A 26,960-nucleotide genomic window follows, 5' to 3' on the forward strand; every position below is an offset into this window, starting at 1 on the left:
TCACTTTCCTCAGTTTGTAGATGTACCGTTCTCTCCATTTTCACCTAGATCTGCAATGACTATTGTACTGAAGTGCTTCAGTTAAATTGAGGTGCTTTCCTGAAAAACATTTGCCTAGTCTCTTACTCTTCAAACTCCATGCAGTCTTTGACGCCTTGATCACTTCATCCTCTTTTAACTTTGAAACATCACACAACACTGTCCTTTTAAATTCTCATCCCAGATAATTATTGTCCAAGTCGGTGCATTTTCACCATCTGTTTTAAACTATTTAAGCACTGGGAAGGCTGTAGTCCCTGTTAGAAACTTTGTGCCTTTGCCATCAATTCAGTGCCTCTCATTGAACTCTTGCCCAGGTGGACATCATTTGTTTGTGCCCCAACATGCAGTTTAGCTTGATCTTCATTATGATTATTTATGTCAGTCCAAATGGCAGAATTTTTTGGGAAATGCAGTTCCCCAAACTGTTCTAAAGATAAGCTTGAAAGCATAAAATTTCAGTGCATACATAAGATAGACTCAAGCTGCCAGTCTTTGCCCAAACAAGTACATTTTATTCCACTTGCCAAAAACAAATTATACTGTATAACTAACGATCTCATCCCAGATCTATCTGGATAATTCATTGTCTGAATTAAAATAATTATTATTAATCCCAATAAAAATGTAGTATGCAAAATTAGACAGAGGTGTAATAGAACCTATCAACATTTCGGTATCTTTTTTTGTCCAAGGATTCCGCTAACTATCAAATCTATTCAATTAAAACAATTTAGAATTCAGAAGGAAACTACTTTAACTGTGATAACAATTACCTGGAAGAATCCCACGTCAATCCCACTTCTGCTACCAAAGCCCTCTCTCTAGTCTCCTTTAAACCTACATTAGTCTTTATCTCACCCTTTTTCTGTGGCAAAATGTTCAATGCTGTGTACACAAAGCCTGTTTTAAACCTCCTCTTAAAGTCTCGTCATTGGTTCTTGGACCAGAAAAAGAACATGTTCCCATAAGACCATTAGACATTCTGAAAGCCCCTCAAGTCTCCGCTGGTCCTTATTTGTGGAAACATTCTAGTTTATGCTGGCAATCTATTGCATTACAGGGGGAGTACTGTTCCGTAAGAGACATTGCTTTTCAAATAAGATATTGTACCAAAGCCAAGTCTGCTCACTGAACACTATTTTTAAGATAGCGGGAACATTATTGAGCCAATATGTGTCTATCATTTAACATTGGTCAAGAGTTTATCATCATGATCAAATTGTTGCTCAATTTGGTCATCATAACTGCTACACTTATACTTTGCAAAATACTTCATCCATTGTTAAAACACATTGGAATACCCAGAGGCTGGGGGTGCAATACAACTGCAAGTCCTTTGTCTTTTTGAGTACCTTCGAAGTGTCAATATAAGCAGTTGTTTCCTTACCTTGTTACTGGCCTACCACTGCATGCTTTCTATGGTCCCAAGACCTTTGTATATTGGGGCATCCAAAACTGCACATTTGGAAAAATGGTCAATTGGCCAAGGTAGTTCAATTGGCCAAGGTAGTTGAAGGGCTGCCTGAGATTAAATTGAAATTTACTGCTCAGCTGTGAATGAAATTTGGCTTCAGAGTGCTTCTAAGAATACATTGGTTGTGGTTCAGCTGCTTGAAGAAGCCTGCTATGGATAAAGGAAATTTTTTATGAATAATGTGCATTAAGGGTAATCTAGTGTCTGTTGAAGAACTCTATGTACCTGTTTTCATAGTGTAGTATTTAAATTTACCATTTTGAATACTTGAGCTTCTGTGAATAGATGAACAAAAAGAGGAAGTCTTGCATTAATGAATCGTGCACCTTGACCTCGAGTTTCCCGAAATTCAATGAAATGTGGTCACTGTCCTAATATAGAAGTGTAATTGCCAATTGCCACACAGCAAGCTTCTGCAGACAATAATGTGATAATGACCAGATAATCTGTTGATGATATAAATGGAAATTGCTGGAAACATTAGACAGGTCAGGTAATATCTGGAAAGAGAAACACTACTTCAAGTCAAAGGGTCTTCAACTGGAAACTTCGTTTCTTCTACCATAAGTGCTGCCTAACTTACTGGATGTTTCCAGCATGATTTGATGTTAGCTTTCTAGCATCTGCAGTTTTTAATTTTTAATCTGTTTATAGATGTTGGCTGAAGGATAAATACTATGATGCCCCACACTTCTTTAAAATAGTAACAAGGACTCTTGCATCCACCTTAGTGTCCTAACACAGCCTTGTTTTATCATTTAGTCATGGTAGTCAGCCACAGAAATATTATTTGGCACTTCAGGGAAATGCCTAACATGGAAGAGATGTCTAGCAGTTTTAAACACAGATTTAATCTGTGTAAATTAAGAGAACTATTCTGGGGGGAATTTATATTGGGAGGATATCTATGCCAAATGCCTTTGGACATTCAAAACTAGAGTAGATGATTGAGGTATAAGGTCAGGGAGCTTTGAAAAAAAAATGATAGAAGAGGCAGATGCTTATGGGCAGATTTTAGACATATAGAGGAAACAAAGTACGTAGTTTGAAGCATCGTTCATCACCACAGGTACTTAATTAGCCTAAACCACACTTCCTGAAAGTGCAATCCAGATGCTGAGCACAATCAATATGTTAAGGGAAAAAGCCCTCCTAATTCATATCCCAAGTTTAACATTCACAAATGTGGATCAGTCCTTCCCAATCTAGTTGCCCTTTCATATCTGATATTATTGTTTCAGGTTACTTTCTCTAATCTATTAATGTTATCAGGTTTCTAAAAGGCTCCCTCTGATTCTAAAATGCTATGTTGCTTTTCAATAAAGAAAGTAAGCAAGATGCTTTCTGAGTAATAGTAAAAAATCTGAAGATAAAACTATTCATTTCTTTCCTTCCTTTAAGCCCCTGGGTTGATTTAATTATGACAAAATCAACTTATTATGTGGCTGAAGAGTCTTGAGTTAATACATTGGGCATCCGGATTTTGTCACTTCGTCACTTCATTTCCTGAAAAATGTTCCTGAATTCTTATATGACTTCTTGTTCTTGTGGACTGTTCAGTAAAGCATCTACCTAATGTCCACAAGATCTGAATTTCAGAATTAGTTTTTTATTTTCTGTTCTGGAGCATCATAAATTTAATTTCTCTGCATTACATCAGTGAATGCTGTTCAAAAGTTACTGAATTGGGTAGAAAACATTTGGAACAATCTGAGTGTTTTAGGTATGCTTTCTTGTTACTGATGAGGATTCGGCTTCCCAAAGATAACTAAAATACAAATATCTCTTTGCTCCTCTGAATATAATTTTCTCTAATCATTAGTGCATTATTAAACATATATTTAAATACCAAAGACAAAATTAACCCACAATTCTTTAAGTGCCAAAAAAATACATGGAGCAATTTTTAGGCTCGATGTTTATCTACATAATTTAATTTTACTGGAGTCTGCCATTTGTGCCTTGGGGAATTTTCTGGCCTTTGCTGTAATTGTTTGTGATCATATCAGGTTAATTTTAAGCTTAATCTTTTTACTGCTGTTATCATTAAGCAACAAGAGCAGTTGTTTTGGATTAGGGTTAATTTGTTATACATGAGATAGAACTTCCATCAAACTGTTTACTATTTTATTTGTTGCAGACTGTAAAACTTCCAAGGCAAATTATTTCTGTCTGCAGGTAATATGGTCAGCAATTTGTAATAGAGTTCAAAAAAATTCAAAATGCACAGTGAATTTATTGGTATCGGAACTAATAGTTCAAGTCTGTCACATCTGCATTGTCATACCTAGACTGGTAACAATTGTTTCCAATTTTTTTTAATATTCTTCAGTACTTTTCCTGAGATTTTAAGTTTTATTTTCAAATTTTTTATTTTTTGTGTTTTATGACCTGTATATTTTTCATATTTTGCACAGTATTCTAGCTACATCTACTGGCAGGAATTGAATATTGTGACAGTAATAGGGGTTCACTGAAATACATGGAAAGGCCTTGTTTCACTCAGTCCCACTCTACCACCCACCCGGAACTTTTTTTCAAAGTTCATTGACAACAGCATTGATATTGCTTCCTCCATTCACACAGATAACAAAAATTCCATCACTTCTGTTACCAATTTCCACGCTGCTCTTCATTTTACATCGTCCAACCCTCACCCTTCCCTTCCCTTCTGGATTTCCCTGATTACAAGGGTACGTCCAGCATTCTCCCATTGGTTTTAGGTCTCAGTACCAGCTCTGCATTTCACTTCTTTTACGTGTTCTTTTTGTTTGTTTTGTCTCTTGCCCTGATCGTAAATAGCAAAATCACCATGGCCATCCTGACTTCTTCCAATTGGAGACACCCCCTTTGTTGTGTACGTCCCACCCGCATCCGTATTGCAACTTACAATTAATGTGCTTCTCATTTTCCAGTTCTGATGTAAGTTTTTAAATCAGAAGCTTTAACTGAGAGCGTAACATCCCACAGTGGCACTCAGGAATATCACTGTACTAACCATCATAGCAATTTAACTAATCACATGGTGTGTATCTCACTAAAACTCTGCCTCTTTGCATGTCTGCCTTCATATCTCTTAAACACTACTGTTGTATCTGGTTCTCTTTTTCTTTCCACAGATGTTGTTGGCTTAATGATTGCTTCGGGCATTTTCTGTTTATATTCAGTAAAATAATTTGGATTGACAAATATATAAATTTTAATATATTGTCTCCCTGAATGATAATTTATGTATCATGTTAAAAATCTATAAATGTTCCATCAGTGTAATGCTGTATCAACATAATGTGTTTTTGCACTTGATGTTTAGTAATCAAAAGATGAATTGCCTGGATTTTTATGTACACCCCTATATGGTGACGGAAGTATGATGAATTTGTTATGGCAATGTGACTGAGTAAATCTATAGGCTTAGTAATTTGCTATTACTAGAGAAATGTTAAGTACTTCTGTTCATTTGTTTTCCCTTTCGATCTTCTGTTCTATCTAATAAAGCAAAAATGTCTTAAAATATGAGGAAGAAACAAAAACACTTTTTGGCCTACAGGCATCCTAATGTCAACTTGATAATATTGGAAACAAATTGCCCATCTGGTCTCTTGGAGGTGCAATGCTTCATGTAATGTGAATTCTTAGATAATGTGCAAGTGATAAAGGGTATTCACTAATAATCACTTTTTTTTAACGGTTTTAATGGTTAGGTTTCCGTAATTCGGAGTAACTGGATTCCAAAGCTCCAAATGCACTCAGTGAGTACATTCTCAGTGGGGAATGTTTTTCAGTTCTCTCATTCTTGAAGTTGAAATAATGTTAATAGCCAGGTTATTAGGTACATGAGTGGAACTCGGTGTGGTCTTCTACTGCTTTAAGCTTCAATGTGTTGTGCGTTCAGAGTTACTCTTCTGCATGCCACTGTTGTAACACTCGGCTGCTTGATTTACTGTCACCTTCCTGTCAACTTGAACCAGTCTAGCCATTCTCCTCTGATCTCTCTCATTAGCAAGGTTTCTTCGCCCGCAGAACTGCCGCTTACTGGATTTTTTTTTTTTTGTTTTTCACACCATTCTCTGAACTCTAGAGACTGCCATGCGTGAAAATCCCAGAAGATCGGCAGTTTCTGAGATACTCAGACCACCCCATATGGCACCAACAATCATTCCACAGTCAAAGTCACTTAACTCACATTTCTTCCCCATGCTGATGTTTGGTCTGAACCACAACCAAACCTCTTGGTCGTGTCTGCATCTCTTTTTTTTAGGCAGTGAGTCGCTGCTCCATAATTGACTGATTAGATATTTGCATTAATGAGCAGATGTACAGGTGTACCTAATAAAGTGGCCATTGAGTGTATTTACCAAATAATAGGTACCTATTCAAGAGGAAGTAATTAAAATAGCACAAATAACCCCCATAAAAGGAAAATGTTAGAATATCACCAATTACTTATTTAGGAAAGAAAAATTACATGAGAGTGGCAGTTCAGAGTTAATTGTTAATTTGTCAGAAACATATGTTTCATGCGTTTTTAAATATATTTTTAATCTTTTTAATCAAAAAAGGTTTAATATTACTAGATGTTTTAGTGAATATCTGCGTTATATTCCCAAGATCACTTACCATCTATTCTACTTGTATTAGAAATAAACAAGCTGCATCCTACCATATGCAGCACAGTCTTCAGCTTTGCTACTTTCTCCCTAGCCATACTAATTCTGAGAGCTGGAATGCTCTTGCATAATATGTTGAATGTGTTTGGTTTCCTATCTACAAAGTAGCTTTTAAATGTATTAATCAAGACTGTACATCTTTCAATAAATATTCATGGGAACAATAACAATTTGTATGAACAATTTGAAAAAGCTAATTCTGTTGCGCATGAGTTGACCATCCTTTGCATTTGACCTTCTGGTTTAAGGTGATGCTGGTGGATCTCAGTGACTTCTGGCTGGTGGCTGATGAAACAAGGAACACAACTAAATACCACCAGACTAGACTTGCCCAGGCATCGTCGTTGAAGAAGATGGCAGAGTTTGTCATTGAAACCTAGGTTATAATCGATACCTTTACCTGGCTTGAAGCCCAAGAAGAGTTTATCAATTTCCCCCGGGATCAATAAAGTACGACTACTACTACTACTATTTGTCACATACGTTGGGAAAGCACTAGATCCTTTTTTTAACTGAATACTTTGTTACTCACTCTTCTTATGGCAAATGATTATCGCATCCAGCAGTCTGTAACTTCGCCCTGGACTTGAACTTGGAGGCAATTTGATGTGGCAGAACTGAGGCAAGGCAAGGCAGTGGGCCCATTGCTGAGAGTGAGGAAGACCAAGGTCCAACTGATTTAAGCGCTGGGCTGAATTGGAAAAGTTGGGTAAAGGTCGAACTGAGGCAGCAGGGTCCAGACGCCACAGCATACCGAAGCAGCTGAACCTGATGTTTGGATGATAATTTATGTGCCGAGCGAGATTAAAAAGGACAGGGTGTCTGGGCCTGAGGCAAGGGAGGGGCCAATTCAGTTCAATTTGCAGCTCTGTGACGTTTACTCGGCTCTGCACTGAACTATGGATGTCAGACTCTCTTTGTGGAGTACAGTTCAGAACGGTCGTTTTTCTTACAGGTTCTTCTGGGTTTCTTAGTTTCCTGACTGTATTAGGAGACTAATCTCAATGTTGTATAATGTATACATACTTCGATAATAAATGTACTTTGAACATTAAACCAAGGTTACATCCAGCCCTTAAAAAGGAGGAGGAAAAAAGTCTTCATTATTATTAAAAAAGCAGGAACTAAACCTGAAGTTTGGCCTAATATTGTTCTTCGGATAACATTGCACCAAACTATTGGTTTCTGCAAGACATTGCTGCTCACAACTTATTTGTCCAGTTGAATGGTAAAAAAAGTTAGGAAAAACTTAGTACGTATGTCCTGAGGTTTTGAAAAATGTTATACAAGAAGTAAGCTTTATTGTTTAAATTCAAACTCTTGCCTATACACCTTATCTGTGCTCCTCATAATATTCTATACATACTTCTGTCAGATTGCCCCTTCAGCCCTGAGACTCAAGATAACAATTCACACTTGCCCAGCCTTTCCTTTTTTGTGAGTAGTCTCTAATCCAGGCAACATCCTGGTGAACTTCTTGTGCACCCCCTCTGAAGTCTCAACACCTTTCCTGTAATGCAGAAACCGGAGATACACACAATATTTTAAATGTTGTGACCAAACTTCCGCAAAGCTGCTTAGATACCTTCCCAACGTTTATACTCAACACCTCAACTGATGAAAACAAATATGCCATCGCATTTTTTACCTCCATATCTACTTTGTTGCCACCTTCTGCAATGCACTCATACAAAATAACTTGGTCAAAATAGAGAACCATTCACTTCCTATTTGAAAATGACATGTGGTGGCATATTGTAGGTGTCAACTGTAGAAAAAAAACAGGGAAAGAAATTTAGTTAATGCATTGAACAGGCATCATTATATTTGGAAGTGTAGCATTAGTATGATAAATTGCTTTTTAAAATATATCAAGACTTATTTGACTGCATATAATAGTATTCTGTAAAGCCTGGATCCAAAAGTATGCAGCACTGTTCCCTGTGTTTTAATTAATATTATAATTGTAATACACTTGCCAATTTTGTATAAACCTTAGTTATTTACAAAATGACATACATGGTGTTCACGACAAACTATCCAATTATTCAAAATTGGATTTGCTGCCAATATCACACCAATTTTCACTTATTATTTGGGCTTATAGATCATCAGATCCTGGAAGTTTATGAAAAAATCTGATTTTAGATTCATGATAATTACATGCAATCCTACTGATTGTCTGGAGTCTGAGGAGTGCTTAATAGAAGCATACATTCAGCTGCCTCTGACTAAAATATCAAACATTTGTATTAAACCTTCAGAAGAAAATATGTGTCTTGAACGGCTATTTTGCAGAGTGTTAAATAATGTGAGTAATATCTCTAGCAAATTCTTTGCAGAAGGAGCAGAACTCAGATATATAGACTATGAAGGTTTTGTTCATTTGTACTCTCCACACCTATGATGTTTCAGCTGGTGCACTTCTTTACAACCTAAATAGAGATGCTTAAAGAGTCATACAGCGGTACAACTCAATGTAGGCCACCACATCTATGCTGACCTTTTTGCTCATCCACACAAATCCAATTTGCTCACACTAGTTCTGTATTCTTTCATCACTTACCTATTTAAGTATTTGGCTCAATGCTTCTTAAACATAATAATTGTACCTGATTCCATCACTTTTTCTGATTGCACATTTAAGTTTTCAATCTCCCTGTGTAAAAATCTTAACGCCAGATCCTCTTTAGATCTCTTTCCTCTACCTTTAATCTTATACCATCTTGTTTTTGATACCCCTACGAAGGGAGTAAGATTTGACTATCCATCTTATCTATACTTCTCATAATCTTATGTACATCTGGCAGGTCACCCCTCTGCTTCCTTCGCTCTGGGAAAACAAGCTCAGCCTAATCAATTTCCCTTTAAGTAAAGTCCTCCAATCTAGAGAATTGCAATCACCAGTGTAATCACATTATGTGCAGTAACTACAGAATCTCTAGCTCTTTTCGCTTCAAGAATAATTGAAGACAATACATATAGTGGGTACTTCGTTGATAATAAAGGTCAGAGAAAACAGTTCTGCAAATCTTTAAATAGGAGGAAAGGAATAAAACTGAAATTACCAGAGGGAAGATGGGGAGAAAATGAATGCTGGAAATGTGAGAGGCTGACTAGAATGGCGTTTTGTTGAATTCATTGTTAGTTTTGAAAGGCTGTGATATGTCTTTCAGAAGTGGAAGCTACTACTGCTCAAGCTTGCATTGAAGTTTGTTGCAACAGTGTATGATGTCAAACACAGAAATCAGATCGAGAATGAGGTAGTGACTTACAGTGAATGACAACTGGAAGCTCAACTTTGTGATTGCCGTCTGAGCCAGAGGTGTTCTGTTGGACAATTATCATTTGGTTTCCTTAATTTAGAGACGATCACTGTTACATACCTCATGGAGATCTTGTGACTTTCTTGTGAGAATGATGTAATGGTCTTTTGGAGGTCACCTGATGTAATTTTCCTGCCGATGTGAGGTCACGTGATGACATGTTCACCACGGGTATAAAAGGGAAGACCCCTTATAACGCAGTTAGTTGTCAGGAAGAGGAGCCAGTAGAACATGTAGTTTTGTGTTGCAGGAAGTATGGGATACAGAGAGAGATGATGAGAACTAAATTAAGGGAATTGGGGGTGCAGGAATTCACATTAAAAGGGTTGCTGGGCATGGGTGAGAGAGCACAAGTCCGGGTATTTTTAGCGTTTTTAAGGGGTACAGGGGTTTTTTATAGGATATGACGGATAAACAGGAATAGGGTACTAGGATGGTCAAAGATGGGAGGGTGAAGTGTAGGTTTGTGTGTGTGTGTGTGTGTGTGTGCGCGCGATTGGGTGAAGCGATTTAGAATATATGTCTAGTGCACATTCCGGAGCTGAGGGTGGTGGTAATGCACCATTAAGCTGGATGCCAACCGCCGTAAAACAAGATACAGACAGACAGACGCAGTTAGTTTTCCAGTTAGAATGTCAATGAGATACTCTGCTCCGCTGCGTATTTGCATTATGACGCAGTTTTGATTTTAAACGGGGTTTTATCTTCTATTGTAAGGTACAGAAGTACTGGGCCGGCAGTTTGACCAATCGCTGCCAGGTTTGTTAATGTATCTTTTCAGTAACATTGGAGAGTGAAGACGGGACCTGGAAGGAAACGCTCGACGGGTTTGGAAAGGATCGACCCTTATTCAATTCGTTCAAGAAAGAGTGATCTGTATGAGATAGCCTCTGCTAAAAGTGGTAGAAAAGGCTGTGCAGGATCTATTCTACGGAGGAGGAAGGTCAGTGCCTTGAAAACCGTTTTACTTCCGTAGTCGTGAATCCTGTGGACAAGGCAGGATCTGGCTGGGAGTGGCAGTGACGTCGTGTCTTCGAGGAATTCGTTACTTCATGAAAGTCTCTCCTAATTGACTATATAAATCTCTTGGACTCTAAAATTTACCATTCACGAAACTGTGTTTGAATTTATCGCTTTAAGAACTGGTTTCGCATTTATCGCTTTAAGAACTAGTACTGAGTAGCGGTTTACTGAATGGCCGCATAGCTGTTTACTTCCAGTTAGGGTTTTCATTTTTTTTTTCATTGTTTATCAGGGTTTAATAAATGCTTGTTTGTTTATAAATCCTGACTGGGTATATTCATTGTTGCCGATCACGTGACATCACAAATAACTCAAGAATTCTGAATATATCTACCAAGTCAAGGAGACATAGCTAGAAGATGAGGAGGCATCTATTTAAAACTGAGATGTACAGGAATTTCTTTTTGCAAAGGGTGGTGAATCTGTAGAACTCTCTGCCCCAGGTGGTCGGAGGGAGAAGATCACTGGAAGTATTTAAAATGGAGATACATAAATTTAAAGAAAGGACAAGAAGTTGAGGGTATGCTTGAGTTCTTATGTCATACTCTCCACAGAAGTTGCCTGACTGTTGAGTACTTCCCAACTGTTTATATTTAAGCTTTCAAGGTTTTTTTTTGACTTTTCGATTACTATGTGGGAAACCATGTTCTGAACGGTGAATGCAATATATCTGAGCAATGCAGGTGAATGGCAGTTTCATCTGGAGAGAGTAGTGGTTCCTTAAGATAACTGAAAAAGGGCTGAGGAGGAAAAAGTATCTTTTTATACCCTCCCACCTTCTTACTCTGACTTCTCATCTTTTCCTGTCCTGTGAAAGGTCTTGACCCGAAATGTTGACTGTTTATCCTTTTCCATAGATGCTGCCTGGCCTGCTGAGTTCCTCCAGCATTTTGTGTGTGTTGCATTGTATGCAAAGTGATTCGAGAAACTAAGGAGTGATTGCAGAGACAGAAAAGTGAGCCAGAAATTCCAAAGAGAACTATCTCTGAAAGAGGAGAGGAGATGAAAAGCATCTGGTAGGGGTACGAGGTTGGACTGCCAAAAACTATGGTGGATAATTTGTTTAATATGGAGGATGGTAGAATGGAAGAAAAGGACAAAGAGGACATTCTTGTTCTGGATGAGAGTAGAACTGTTGGGTAAGGAGAAAGAATGGATGTGATCGACATTCTTTTCAATGGTGAAGGAGGAGCAACATTTGAGAAAAAAGTACAGGTGTGTAAGATATCTTCAGAAGAACAGAAAACAAAACATGGTATGGAGGCTTTACAGGAAGTAGAATAGGGTGGAATATAGTCAAGATGGCTGTGGGAGTCTGTGGCTTGCAATGGATAATGATCCATAATTGCAGCTTGGTCCAAGTTTGGATACAAACAACAAAACATTTAATCAGTTGTGAGATAAACTGGGAAATAGTGATACAATTGGGCAATATTTGGATCGGAAATAGGCCAGTTTGGTAGTGTCCAACTTTAGGTCAGATGTCGTCTAGTTTAGTCTCAGACAGTGCGGAAGACAGACTGCATTTTACGATGGGTGCTGTAGAAGATACCTTCAGATTAGGCAATAATTTGTTAAGGGAAATTCCTACTCATTCAATTCTGGATGCATTGCTGGGCAAAATCATAACACAATTAATCAAGATAAAATCACTTTACAGATAAGGAAAAAAGCCAGTTGTGCTCATCTTTGTTTATCCACTGAAAAGAAGTTTAAATTTAAAACCTCCTCAGCGGAATCCAATTCAGCTTTAAGTGATTCTGCGAATTTACTTCCTTCCACTACTGTTGCCTTTTAAATATTGATCACTTTGTGTAACTTTAAAAAACGGCTGAGTCCTGACGAAGGGTCTCGGCCTGAAACGTTGACTGTACCTCTTCCTAGAGATGCTGCCTGGCCTGCTGCGTTCACCAGCAACTTTGATGTGCGTTGCTTAAAAAAGGCTCTAACTTGTCTTTTACTAGCCTTGGCTGTATTTCCTGGCCCAATTGATAACTTATTTGGTTTTCTTATGAAATAAGCCTTTTAGTGACATACTTTAAGCCACTAGTAACTCCAAAAGTCGAGACTCCCATTCACCTCACTTTTAAACAGTTAACTCCTTATCGTTTAACATAGTGACTGGCTATTTGTAATCTAGTGCACTGTAATGTATTAAGAAGGAAGAATGTGTTTTGACTTTATGCTCATTAAAAGACAAATCAAGATCAATTTGACACAATTTGGATCCTGTAATAGAATAATCAATTTATTATTCATCTAATTATGCTCTTATAATAATATAAAGTTTGGTTTTAATTTTTTTAGTTACAAGTTTATTTCTCTGCACTAATAAACATTGACAATCAGTCTTCCACTTTTTAAATTAATAAATAAACATCTCTATAGTGCTGAATATCACAAAATAGAAACAGAAATGTGTGCTTACATCTCATTTCTTCATTGGCAACATTGTATGCCTTGTAATATAGTTGAGTTTAGTTAAAAGTGGCAACCTCAGACAGTGTCACAACCAAATGTGGATTCACTCACTAATTGCTGTATGCTCAATGCGTTTGACATGCAACCTTTGCAATTTTCCTTTGCTATATTTAGGGCTGTCAGATCCTAAAGAGAAAAGGAACATTTTGTTGCTGGTTGCTATGTGAAACAAAGTGTTTCAGGTGCCAAGAATTACTGTTTGATTCTGTTTGCCTCAGAACTGTTGCCTGGAAGCTGGGCATGATATGAAGTGGAAAGAAGATTAAAATAACAGATATATATTTGTCATGTCAGAAGCCATAACTGGAGTTTTTCCAGAGTAATGGGTTGCTAAACTTGGGAGTTCCTTTTCATTTATAAATAGTTTGATTCTAGGAGAAGTAGTTCACTGTACTCTGATGATGAAAGCTTCAGAAACTAGATAAGTTGCACAGAAGCAGCTATATGGATTTACATGAAACTCACATTCAGACTGAACCAGCTTTCTCAGCAAACCGAAATACATCTCTTGCACTTCTTTTAAAAGTAATTCGATAGTTTCAACCAGTCCTTTCTCCTCTGTTATAAATTAATCTAATGAATCACAGGACACTTTGCTTGGCAACAATAGTGCCCTTAGTTAGGTGGCTGAGCTGTCTTTGCAGTGGCTACTAATGACTGCTTTGATCATGTACCTCTCTGTATATTTCCATTGCACTAGCTTCTGTCTCAACAGGTTCCATCTTTAACAGCTTATCCTCAATCATTTCAACGTTACCTGCTTTCATCTTCATTGACTTGCATTTGACAAGGTTCCACACGGTAGGCTTATTCAGAAAGTTAGAAGGCATGGGATCCAGGGAAGTTTGGCCAGGTGGATTCAGAATTGGCTTGCCTACAGAAGGCAGAGGGTGGTGGTGGAGGGAGTACATTCAGATTGGAGGATTGTGACTAGTGGTGTCCCACAAGGATCTGTTCTGGGACCTCTACTTTTTGTGATCTTTATTAACAACCTGGATGTGGGGGTAGAAGGGTGGGTTAGCAAGTTTGCAGATGACACAAAGGTGGGAGGTGTTGTAGATAGTGTAGACAATTGTCAAAGATTGCAGAGAGAGATTGATAGGATGCAGAAGTGGGAGATGGAGTTCAACCCGGAGAAGTGTGAGGTGGTACACTTTGGAAGGACAAACTCCAAGGCAGAGTACAAAGTAAATGGCAGGATACTTGGTAGTGTGGAGGAGCAGAGGGATCTCGGGGTACATGTCCACAGATCCCTGAAAGTTGCCTCACAGGTGGATAGGGTAGTTAAGAAAGCTTATGGGGTGTTAGCTTTCATAAGTCAAGGGATAGAGTTTAAGAGTCGCGATGTAATGATGCAGCTCTATAAAACTCTGGTTAGGCCACACTTGGAGTACTGTGTCCAGTTCTGGTCACCTCACTGTAGGAAGGATGTGGAAGCATTGGAAAGGGTACAGAGGAGATTTACCAGGATGCTGCCTGGTTTAGAAAGTATGCATTATGATCAGAGATTAAGGGAGCTAGGGCTTTACTCTTTGGAGAGGAGGAGGATGAGAGGAGACATGATAGAGGTGTACAAGATAATAAGAGGAATAGATAGAGTGGATAGCCAGCGCCTCTTCCCCAGGGCACCAGTGCTCAATACAAGAGCACATGGCTTTAAGGTAAGGGGTGGGAAGTTCAAGGGGGATATTAGAGGAAGGTTTTTTACTCAGAGAGTGGTTGGTGCGTGGAATGCACTGCCTGAGTCAGTGGTGGAGGCAGGTACACTAGTGAAGTTTAAGAGACTACTAGACAGGTATATGGAGTAATCTAAGGTGGGGGCTTATATGGGAAGCAAGGTTTGAGGGTCGGCACAACATTGTGGGCCGAAGGGCCTGTACTGTGCTGTACTATTCTATGTTCTATGTTCTATGTTCATAAGCCTAGAACTGAAGTAAGTTTCAGAGGAAGTGAAGGTCTGTGACCATTGGTTCAATCAGGTCACCTCAGCCAAATTGGTTGAAGAACAGGATGGGGAATCATTTGGGCAAGCCAATAAGTCATCTGATCAGTAGGGGCCTGTATTCAGTGAGCGATGGGAATGGTTGCCCAGATTAATTGAACCCTCATGGGGCTTCACCAGATTAATTTAAGTCTGGGGCAAGGATGAGCTAATAGGAGTCCAGCTGATTTGGGACCCACATTAAGGTAAATAAATGTTGCTGTGGTGTGGAGATTAGAGACTCCATTGTGGCCTCAGAATGGCAGGGAAATCATAGGGCCTACAAGGGATTTGGGAGATGGTTGCTGAAGGATCTAAGGTATGGAAGAGATAGTGGTTGTATTACTAGACTCTGATTTCCTGGAAATGATCACACTGGAAAAGACCACAATGACTGCTTTTTGGATGTCAAATTTTACATTACAATCACTGGACTAGTACTAGCAGCCATGGTACTTCAATTCAGTTAATAATCTGGAATTAAAACAAAAAAAAAATAGTCTCTTTGTAACAATGATCATAAAAACATCTGAGTATTATAAATACCCAAATTATTCAATAATGTCCTTAAGGGAAATAAATATCTGTCACCTTCACTTGGCCTTGCCTTTAATGTTTCTCTGCAGCAATATACAAAGGGGATGATGGCAGAGCTGAAATGGTTGAAGTTTCTGGGAATAGTTCACTAGGCACAGGATAGGTATATTCCACAAAAGTTCTCAAGTGGCAGGGCTTGACAACCGTGTCTGACAAGGGAAGTTAAGGACTGCATAAAGCCAAGGAAAGGACGTAGAAGATAGCAAAAATGAGTGGGAAGTTGGATGATTGAAAAGCTTTTAAAATCCAACAAAAGGCAACTAAAAAAGCTGTATGAAGGTTGAATTTTTTGAGGATGTGACTAAACACAGTGATGAAGGTAGAGCAGTAGATGTAGTGTATATGGATTTCAGCAAGGCATTTGATAAGGTACCCCATGCAAGGCTTATTGAGAAAGTAAGGAGGCATGGAATCCAAGGGGAAATTGCTTTGTGGATCCAAAACTGGCTTGCCCACAGACGGCAAAGAGTGGTTGTAGACGGGTCATATTCTGCATGGAGGTCAGTCACCAGTGGAGTGCCTCAGGAATCTGTTCTGAGACTCCTACTCTTTGTGATTTTTATAAATGACCTGGATGAGGAAGTGGAGGGATGGGTTAGTAAATTTGCTGATGACACAGGGGTTGGAGGTGTTGTAGATAGTGTGGAGGGCTGTCAGAGGTTACAGCGGGACATTGATAGGATGCAAAACTGGGCTGAGAAGTGGCAGATGGAGTTCAACCCAGATAAGTGTGAGGTGGTTCATTTTGGTAGGTCAAATATGATGGCAGAATATAGTATTAATGGTAAGACTCTTGGCAGTGTGGAGGATCAGAGGGATCTTGGGGTTCAAGTCCATAGGACACTCAAAGCTGCTGCGCAGGTTAACTCTGTGGTTAAGAAAGCGTACGGAGCATTGGCCTTCATCAATTGTGGGACTGAGTTTAAGAGCCGAGAGGTAATGTTGCAGCTATATAGGACCCTGGTCAGACCCCACTTGGTTCACTTTGTTCTCACTTTGGTGCTCAGTTCTGGTGGCCTCACTACAGGAAGGATGTGGAAACCATAGAAAGGGTGCAGAGGAGATTTACAAGGATGTTGCCTGGATTGGGGGGCATGCCTTATGAGAATAAGTTGAGTGAACTCGGCCTTTGTTTCTTGGAGCGACAGAGAATGAGAGATGACCTGATAGAGTTGTACAAGATAATGAGAGGCATTGATCGTGTGGATAGTCAGAGGCTTTTTCCCAGGGCTGAGATGGCTAGCACGAGAGGACATAGTTTTAAGGTGCTTGGAATTAGGTACAGAGGAGATATCAGGGGTAAGTTTTTTACGCAGAGAGTGGTGAGTGCCTGGAATGAGCTGCCGGCGATGGTTGTGGAAACGGACACGATAGGGTCTTTTAAGAGACTCCTGGACAGGTACATGCAGCTTCAAAAAATAGAGGGCTCTTGGTAACCCTAGGTAATTTCTAAGGTAAGGACATGTTCGGCACAGCTTTGTGGGCCGAAGGCCTGTATTATGCTAACAACAGGAATTCTGCAGATGCTGGAAATTCAAGCAACACACATCAAAGTTGCTGGTGAACGCAGCAGGCCAGGCAGCATCTCTAGGAAGAGTTACAGTCAACGTTTCAGGCCAAGACCTGAAACGTCGACTATACCTCTTCCTAGAGATGCTGCCTGGCCTGCTGCGTTCACCAGCAACTTTGATGTGTGTTGCCTGTATTATGCTGTTGGTTTTCTATGTTTCTAAGGGAAAAGATGAAATATGAGGGCAAACTAGCCAATAATATAAATCAGGATACTGAAAGTTTTTTTAATTATATGAAGAGTAAAAGGGAGGTGAGAGTTGATTCTGGACCACTGGAAAATGATGTTGGTGAAATAGTAACAGGGGACAAAGAAATGGCAGATGAACTTAATAAGTAATTTGCATCGGTCTTCACCATGGAAGACACTAGCAGTATGCCAGAGATCCATGAGTGTCAGGGAGCAGGAATGACTGCCATTGATATTATAAAAGAAAAAGTGTGAGGCAAACTCAAAGGTCTTAAGGTGGATAAGTCACCTGGACCAGATGGACTACATCCCAGAATTCTGAGCGAGGTTACTGAAGAGATAGCGGTTTCTTTGTTCATGATCTTTCAAGAATCACTTGATTCTGGCATGGTCCCAGAGGACTGGAAAATGGCAAGTGTCACTCCCCTCTTTAAGAAGGGAGGAAGGCAAAAGAAAGGAAATTATAGACCAGTTAGTCTAGCCTCAATGGTTGGGAGAGTGTTGGAGTCTATTATTAAAGATGAGGTTTCGGGATACTTGGAGACTAATGATAAAATAAGTCAAAGTCAGCATGGTTTCTGTTAAGGGAAATCTTGCTTGACAAATCTGTTAGAGTTCTTCAACAATGCAACCAGCAGGGTGAACAAAGGAGAGGCAGTGGATGTAACATACCTGGATTTTCAGAAGGCATTTGATAAGGTGCCACACAAGAGGCTGCTTAACAAGATAAAAATCCTATGGCATTACAGAAATGCTACTGGTACGGATAGAGGAATGGCTGAGAGGCAGGAGGCAGCAAGTGGGAATAAAAGGGGCCTTTTCTGGTTGGCTGACAGTGACCAGTGGTGTTCCTCAGGGGTCAGTATTGGGACTGCTACTTTTCACATTGTTTGTCAATGTTTAGATAATGGAATTAGTGGCTTTGTGGCAAAGTTTGTGGATGATCTGAAGGTAGATGGAGGGGTAGGTAGTGCTGAGGAACCAATGTAATTGCAGCAGGACTTCGACAAAAATGTGGCAGGTGGAATACAGTGTTGGGAAATGTATGACAATGCATTTTGGTAAAAGGAACAATAGTGCAGACTGTTATCTAAGTGGGGAGAAAATTCAAACATCAGAGGTGCAGAAGGACTTAGGAGTCCTTGTGCAAGACTCCCAGTAGGTTAATTTACAAATTGAATGCATATTAAAGAAGGCAAATGCAATGTTGGCATTTATTTCAAGGTGAATAGAATATAAAAGCAAGGAGAATATGCTGAGGCACTAGTTAGGATGCACTCAGGCCCCATATCTCAGAAAGGATGTATTGTCATTGGAGAGAGGCCAAAGGAGGTTCATGAGGATGATTCCAGGAATGGGGGGGTTAACATATGAGAAGCGTTTGGTAGCTTTGGGTCTACACTCAGTGGAATTTAGAAGAATGTGGTGGTGGTGGGGGTGCTCATTTAAACCTATCAAATGTTGAAAGGACTAGATAAGGTGGCTATAGAGAGGATGTTTCCTGTGGTGGGGGTATCCAGAACTAGAAGGCACAGCCTCAAAATTGAGGGGCAACCTTTTAGAGCAGAAGTAAGGAGGAATTTTTTTAGCCAGGGAGTAGTGTATCTGTGGAATGCTCTGCTATAGACTGCGGTGGAGGGTAAGTGTGTGGGTATATTTAAGGCGAAAGCTGATAGTTTCCTGATTGGTCAAAGGAGATGGCGAGAAGGCAGGTGTATGGGGTTGAGTGGGATCCAGGATCAGCCATAATGGAATGGCACTGCAGACTCGATGGGTCAATGGACTAATTCCGCTCCTATGTCTTGTGATCTTATGGGGTCTAATATGTTTTTTTCATAACATAATCTCTGAAATTACTTAGCAAGCCACTGTGCACAGGGGCAATGAGCATTGACTTTGTCAGTGATATTTACTGTACATTCCAAAAAATGAATTTTAAAAAATGATGATATCCTTTGTGCATCTGATGTGGAAACCCTGTCAGAACTTCAGGCAAACCTACAGCTGGAAGATGCTGGTTAAATTTGCAGACCAAATTGAAATGGTCAAGTAAAGTTTGTTATCAAACTTTTGTCCAAGGAATGTTGTTTCTTAATTACATCTAGCTGGAAAAAATAGATTGAGTTTCTGGATGCTTGTCTCCTCCAGAAATCCTGATTCTTCCCACATGGGGGTTGAGAGCGGGATCTGTGCGAGAGTGGGAATCTTTGAAAAGAGCAAGTCTCGTGTGTGAGTTTCACTTATGTCAAGGAAAAGAAATTAGATTTAAGCGAACAGCCATTGTGGGAATGGCTGTAGTGGGAGTGGCTGTAGTGTGAGTGGACAGGGCTATAGTCACTCAAGAGGTGGAGGCTAAAGTAAGTTTCTAGTAAGCTTCTCTTTCTTACTTAAATAGTAGAGCAGCGAAAGAAGAATGCAGGATCATGTGGGAGGAAAGGGTTAGATTTTAATTCTCAAATGCAATAGAACATAGCGCTGTGCAGCATTGTACAGACTCTTTGGTTACAATGTTCTGCTCACCTATATAAATCTACTCCACATTCAATATAACCCTTCCCTCCTTCACAGACTTCTCATTGTACTGACTCTTTGGTTACAATGTTGTGCTCACCTATATAAATCTACTCCACATTCAATATAACCCTTCCCTCCTTCACAGCTTATAATCTTCCATTTTTCTTACGTCCTTGTACCTAAGAGTCTTTTAAGTGTCCCATTTGTGTCAACCACAAATCCCAGCAGTGCATTGCAGACCCTCAGCACTCTCAGTATAAAAAAAACTACCTCTGGTATCCCCTCTAAGCTTTCCTCCACTCACTTTGAATGGATACCTCTGGTTTTGGCCATTGCTGCCCTGCAAGAAAGGTGCTAGTTATCCACTTAGGATGGTACAAGATAAAACTACAGAGGACATGCTTATTGATCTTTCCTTCATTGTCAAGTTTAAATATATCTTGTAATATAGATTGGACATAATATAGTTGTGCAAGACAATGAATAACAAACAGGATTTGACCGTAAACTTCAGGAAGGGTAAGACGAGGGAATGCACACCAGTCCTTGTAGAGAGATCGGAAGAGGAGAGAGTGAGCAATTTCAAGTTCCTGGGTGTCAATATCTCTGAGGACCAACCCTGGACCCAACATATCGATGCAGCTACAAAGAAGACAAGACACCAGCTATGTTTCATGAGGAGTTTGAGGAGATTTGGTATGTCACCAGAAACACTCGCAAATTTCTACAGCTGTACCGGGTGAGAGCATTTTTACTGGCTGCATCATCGTCTGGAATGGGGAGGCTAATGCGTAGGTTCGAAGTAAGCTGCAGAGAGCTGTAAAATTAGCCAGCTCTATCATGGGCACTAGCCTCTATAATATCCAGGTCATCTTCAAGGAGTGGTGCCTTAGAAAGGAGGCGTCCATCATTAAGAATTTCCACCATCCAGGACATGCGCTCTTCTCATTGCTACCTTCAGGAAGGAGGTATAGAAGCCTGAAGGCACACACTCAATGATTCAGGAACAACTTCTTCTCCTCTGCTATCACATTTCTAAATGGACATTGAACCCATGAACACTACCTCACTACTTTTTATTTCCTGTTTTTTGCAGTACTTATGTAATTTAACTCCTTAATAGATATACTGTATATACTTACTGTGATTCATAGTTTTCTTATCTCTCTCTATTATCATGTATTGCACTGTACCGCTGCTGCAAAGTTAACAAATTTCATGACATATGCCAATGATATTAAACCTGATTCTGATCTTATCTTACTTAATATTTATTTCTAGCGTAGTAATGGCACTTTGTGGTTTCCTCTATGTTACCAAATCCTGAAATTGGAAGTGCCCTCCATTTGTTATTTTTAACATTCACTTCAAAATTTGTCACCTGGACACATTATGACCGTGGGAAGATAAATTTTCCCAGGGTGCTCGAGTCTAACAATCATTCTTTTTATTTTCAGCTTGGAAATTAACTACATAATTGACTATTAACTCCTATTTTGAAAATCTGTCTTTGATTGAAAACCTTTTGTGTGGGGACTGGATTTAGAAGACTTTGCATATAACGTTAAATATACAAAGTCAAACTTGATTTCTGTATAAACCAAAAAGAAAATTCTGGAGACAAACTTTGACTTTGTTGGATAAATTCACAGAGATCTTTGGCATCTTATTTAATTCGGGGTGCCACTGCTTGTGCATAAACTGAACAGCAACAGGAATCAGGCTTGCTCCTTGAAATTAAAGAATATGGGATTAGTAGAGGAAAGTGTTTCTGAGGTAAAAGATCAGTGGTAATTTTATGCCTATGAAGCAGATGCAGAGCGCTGAATAGATTTCTCCTATTTCCATTTCTTATATTCTTACGATCATTTAAATTTTTAGTCATTTAATATTCTGTTTTCCAAAGGCAAAACAAAGCAGTTCATTTTTGTGCAGCATGCAGAGGTTTGGTTTTAGTAAAAGGTTCCAACAGTTGTCAGGAACGATAAGTGTCCTAGGTTAGAAAGTAGTTTTTACACAGCCAGGTCCTGTGTTCAATGACAGGCTAAACTTAAAAGTGGAAACTACTTGAGATGATGGGGGTGAGGGGAGAAGGGAAGAAGAGACCATCTGCCATGATATGTTCTTGTCAGATGATCAATTCTTTAATGTGACATTACGAAAAGGTCATCTTGCCCCTCTCACTATTCCTGGCTTTGCAACACCTGTCACATGGTGCTGCAGGCTAATTTCATCACCAGTAGAACAAATGACACCTGGCTCTTAAACATCAGATCAATAAAATCTATGTTCTTGTATTTTGCTTTTGGACAGAGAACTAGCCCTTTATCACTGCAGAGCAGGTGTTAAATACATCACAGCATTAGATCTGAAATCTGAGCCAAGCACTCCACTGCTAATGTCGTACAGAGGACATCTGAGCACACGGAGGTTAATTCAGGGCGGACTTTATACATGTCACAGCACTTGTTCAGTCTAAGACATGCTATTTGGTACATGAGCATTTGACTTAGATCTGAAGTTTTTAATTTGTAACTATTGTCTAAGTGATTTTAAACAAACAGTAAACTTAGATGAAGTTAACTTAGTACTGATTTCACTGCTTGAACAACAAATACTTAATTTTCTGCTATTCTCCTTTCTTTAGTCTCAACTGGAAGAGCTTGTGTCACCTAAGAACACATTATAATAAACCGTTTCAGAACTTTAAATCCTTGCCAAATCCCCACCATTCTTTCCTTACTGTTACTTCTCATATTCAGTACTACAATGCAATTATACCTGCGCTGGACAGTTTGTAATCCCATTGGTTATTCTTGGCCTTTGGATTTGTCTATGCCAGGATTTTGTTAAAATATTTTAGATCCCTGGTGTGATCTGTCTGTAAAATGCTAAGGACTTGCTATGATTTTTCTGTGAATTACATGAGTATTTTTCTTGACCTCCAATTGTGAATTCTATTAAAGGTTCACAGAAGGTTAAATAAAGTTTTGCCGTTTCGGAGTTGGAAAAGCATCATAAAATCCCATTTGGATAGCACACATAATGTTTGACATCCCTCAGGTCTCCAAAATGTTAGATATCTCATTTCTTCTTACTCCACAGCTCTCTTCTGGGGAATACCAAACATGGGAAAGAGAAACCAAATTGGAATGATCTCTGCTTCAGCTACTAGAACAGCAAACAAATCTCTTGTAGGGGAATTCCATCCTGTATCTAATCCGGTTACCCAAGACTTTGAAAATACTTGTGAGGCTGGTAGTTAAGATAATTAAGGTACCATGTGTGGGTGAGTGGGAGGGAAAAAAGGGGCTTGATTTGCAGTTATTATTTTAGTGCTTGTTGTGTTCTGTGTTGTTCTGCCGAGCATAATAAGCATACTATATTGGTGCCAGAATGCATGGTGGCACTTGCAGCCTGTCTCCAGTACATCTCTAACCCGAGCCAATATAACTGAGCGTTACATACACAAATGTCACATTTCACTGTATGTTACAATGTACATGTGATAAATGAATCTGAATCAGAATAATTTTAACACAATACCCAACAATAATGTTTGGTCTTAGCTGGAAATGGTAGCAATGCCATTAAATGAAGTACTGTACTTTTGATTCTAACTCAAACAGGAGAAAAATCTGCAGGTGCTAGAAGTCCAAGGAACACACACAAAATGCTGGAGGAACTCAGCAGGCCAGGCAGCATCTATGGAAAAAGTCAACGTTTTAGGCTGAGACCCTTCAGTAGGACTGCTGAGGGGTCTTGGGCTGAAAAGTTGACTGTACTCCCGCAGTTCATGTGTGTTCCGTTGACTCTAAATATTGTTCTGAAATAACTTGCACCACCTCAAGTATCAGAGTGAGAAAAATGTAGCCGGTTCCACTGCTTATGTTATCTACATTTCTACACACTTTCAAGACAGGTGATTTCTCAATTTTACAGGTCATATAAAATTTTGACTATACCTCTTGAATGAAACCTTATGCAACAGTACGTAATTGATATTATAGACAGATATATATGCATAAGGACAGAGAGAAGGAGATAAAGCTCAAAGGTACAGGCTTGGAAACAGACAATGCACAATGCAGAAGAGCTAGAAAGGGATTAAAATAATTAGAGGACAAGCTACCCTTGCAGGACAAATGTAGCTACAAGTTGGATTTGGAGAGAGGGTTATTGCATTCTATGATATAATACCAAGCTGAAAAGCAGAGAGGGGCCAGAACTAATTCTTGGCTGTGCTCAATTATGTGATCTCAAACACTGGGAATGTTCCAGTATCCCAAGGTTAAAGGTGGAGAAGGGGGAAATCAACCAATGTTCCTGTTTTCAAACTATGCTATGTTCAACATTCTTGTTTAATTTGTGTATGACAGTTTGCAAATGTTGGCTGAAAACAGAAACAAGTTAGGCGCAAGAAACTGGTTATAACACCGAATTCGAATAAAAGAATTGTAGTTTTTGGACAAGGGATTGGAAGTCACAACATTCTATTCTATCTTCTAAGAAAAAAAATTGGAAAATATAAAAGTTAACTGGAACTTTTAATTTCAATTTATTTATCATGTTTCTTAACATATTGGATATGAATTTGAATGTTGAACAGTAAACTGCCACTCTAGCATTTTAGAAAATATTAATTAAATAATATGCATTCACTTTTAAGAAGTATTTTAACAGAAAATGAGCTTTCACAATGGTTTTCTCTGGGAAATTCTGGGACATTGAGCAATTCCGGGCTTATTCTGAGGAATATGCAGGCATGGAGTGATCATAGTTCTCAATTGTTGTGGGAGGAGACAGATAGTTAGCGTCAAATCTCAGGACTGTGGGAATCATGGGTCTTGGGAGGGATGGTATTTGGGTTCTGTATGATTAGTTGGGTAAGTATGAGGCTCCATGATGGTGGTTTAGTCTGAGGCGGTCATAGGTATTAGGTGAGATTTGAGTTTTGGTTAGAGAAATTGCAATTCACTTCTGAGGATAGGGTTAATATGAATCAAACTGATGTGTGTGAGGGTTTGTGATATAAATGAGTCCAATGTTAGGATATTATTTGGATTTTAGTGGCGGGGATGGACGTGGTAATGATCGTAGTTGTGGTTAAAAGGATCAGGTCTCAGCTCTGAACATTGATTGTCCCTTTCTCTCCATAGATACTGTCTGACCTGCAGGATTATGTAGTATGTAGTCTACAGTTAAGTTGTTGTCATAAGCACAAGTACATGTATGCATAGAGGCAATGAAAAACTCACTTCTAGTGGCATCTCAGGCACATGGCACATAACATCTTCACGAGAAAAACATAACTGGAAGTTACATACATTTCTTAGAAGAAAGAATAAATTTGGAACAAAAAGAAAACGAAGTCCATTGTAATGCAAAGTGGTCAGAGTAGTCATAATGTTACTAAACTGTATTTTAGCATTTTGATTGATGGGGCAGCTGTAGCTGTAGTTCTTAGTGGAGGAAGTGAATGACTTCCAGTCTCAGAGACCGGAATATTTGGGAATATGTGAACAATGGGAGGTTATTTGAGGGGCAGGAGGAGGAGGGGTGGCAAATGAGACTGATCTTTGATTGGGACCAGAATTTGGATACTAAGCTTGAAGATAGGCGAGAGTAGACATCAGACTGCTGGAAAATGATGCTGGAGAGGTAGTAATGGGGGACAAGGAAATGGCAGCCAAACTGAATGTGTATTTTGCATCAGTCTTCACTGCGGAAGACACCAGCAGTGTGCCAGAAGTTTGGGAGTGTCAGGGTGTAGAAGTGAGTGAAGTTGCCATTACTAGGGAGGAGATTCTTGCGAAAGTGATAGGTCTCAAGGTAAATAAATCACCTGGATGAGATGGTTTAAACCCCAGGGTTCTGAAAGAGGTGGCTGTTTCAGAAGGAGGCACTAGTGATGATATTTCAAGAATCACTAGATCCTGGCATGGTTCTAGGGGACTGGAAAATTGCAAATGTCACTCTACTCTTCAGGAAGGGAGAGAGGCAGTAGGAAGGAAATTATAGGCCGGTTAGTCTGACCTCAGTGGTTGGAAAGGTGTTGGAGACATTTATTAAGGATGAGGTTTTGGAATACTTGGAGGCATATGTTTAAATCGGTCAAAGTCAACATAGTTTCCTTAAGGGGAAGTCTTGCCTGACAAATCTGTTGGAATTCTTTGATGAATTGGGTATATTTAAGGCAGAATTGATAGATTCTTGATTAGTCAGGGCATGAAGTGTTATGGAGAGAAGGCAGGAAATTGGGGCTGAGAGGAAAATGGATCAACAATAATGAAATGTGCAGCATTCTCGATAAGCTAAACGACCTAATTCTGCTCCTATATCTCGGTCTTATGGTCTCATGGCATGGGATCAGTAGTAATATAAAGTGGTTCAGATTAGAATCAGAATCAGATTTAATATTACCAGCATATATTGTGAAATTTGTTAACTGCAGCAGCCGTAGAATGAAATACATAATAAGTAAATATAGAGGGAAAGCTGAGTTACAGTAAGAATATATATGTCTATTAAACAGTTAAGTTAAAATGAGTAGTGCAAAATAACAGAAATAAAAAAGTAGTGAGTTAGTGTTCATGGGTTCAATGTCATTTAGAAATCGGATGGCAGAAGGGAAGAAGCTGCTCCTGAATCGCTGAGGTTTATGAATAAGCTAATTTTTGAAAAATTTCTAACATAACCTTTATGTAGTTTATTTAGGGATAGCTAAGATTTGAAAATAGGCTAGTACATACTCGGCGATGAATGAATGGCACCTCAGTCTATTGTATAGGTGAGATCTATGGCGTTTATTTCGATAACCGAGGAAGCTGTTTGCAAAGATCTTGCAAAAGCACTACAAAGGCCTTTAAGATCACGTTGAAGATTTTGGGAAAACATGGTTTAATGTCCTAGGCACAAACCATGATTACCCAGTTGGATGGAGTAGTGGGATAAACTTAATATATGGAACACGTATCTCTTCACTGACTGAACAGGAGAGGTGTATAAAGATAAAGAACAACCTTAAATGGCATTTGCACAATTCATCTGCACTATAAGTGGAGGTGAACTACTAGTTGCTTATTGATCCAAAGAG

The 26,960-nt window shown here is 39.2% G+C and overlaps 2 protein-coding genes across 17 annotated transcripts in view; one reads left to right on the top strand and one right to left on the bottom strand.

Moving 5' to 3' along the window:
* cmss1 (cms1 ribosomal small subunit homolog) overlaps nucleotides 1–26,960 on the top strand; it is a 291,722-nt gene that overhangs the window by 189,210 nt on the left and 75,552 nt on the right. Inside the window, exon 5 of one of the 16 annotated variants that reach the window (XM_072260146.1) lies at nucleotides 5,218–5,265. The exons of the other annotated variants lie outside the window; for them this stretch is intronic. The gene's annotated coding sequence lies outside the window, so the exon portion shown is untranslated. The remainder of the gene's footprint in view (nucleotides 1–5,217; nucleotides 5,266–26,960) is intronic. 16 annotated transcript variants of the gene reach the window in all.
* The window catches only part of LOC140199712 (filamin A-interacting protein 1-like), a 152,223-nt gene that overhangs the window by 114,258 nt on the left and 11,005 nt on the right, over nucleotides 1–26,960 (bottom strand). The gene's annotated exons all lie outside the window — the stretch shown is intronic.

This window comes from Mobula birostris, chromosome 6 (genome assembly GCF_030028105.1).
Source record: "Mobula birostris isolate sMobBir1 chromosome 6, sMobBir1.hap1, whole genome shotgun sequence".
NCBI classification, from domain to species: Eukaryota; Metazoa; Chordata; class Chondrichthyes; order Myliobatiformes; family Myliobatidae; genus Mobula; species Mobula birostris.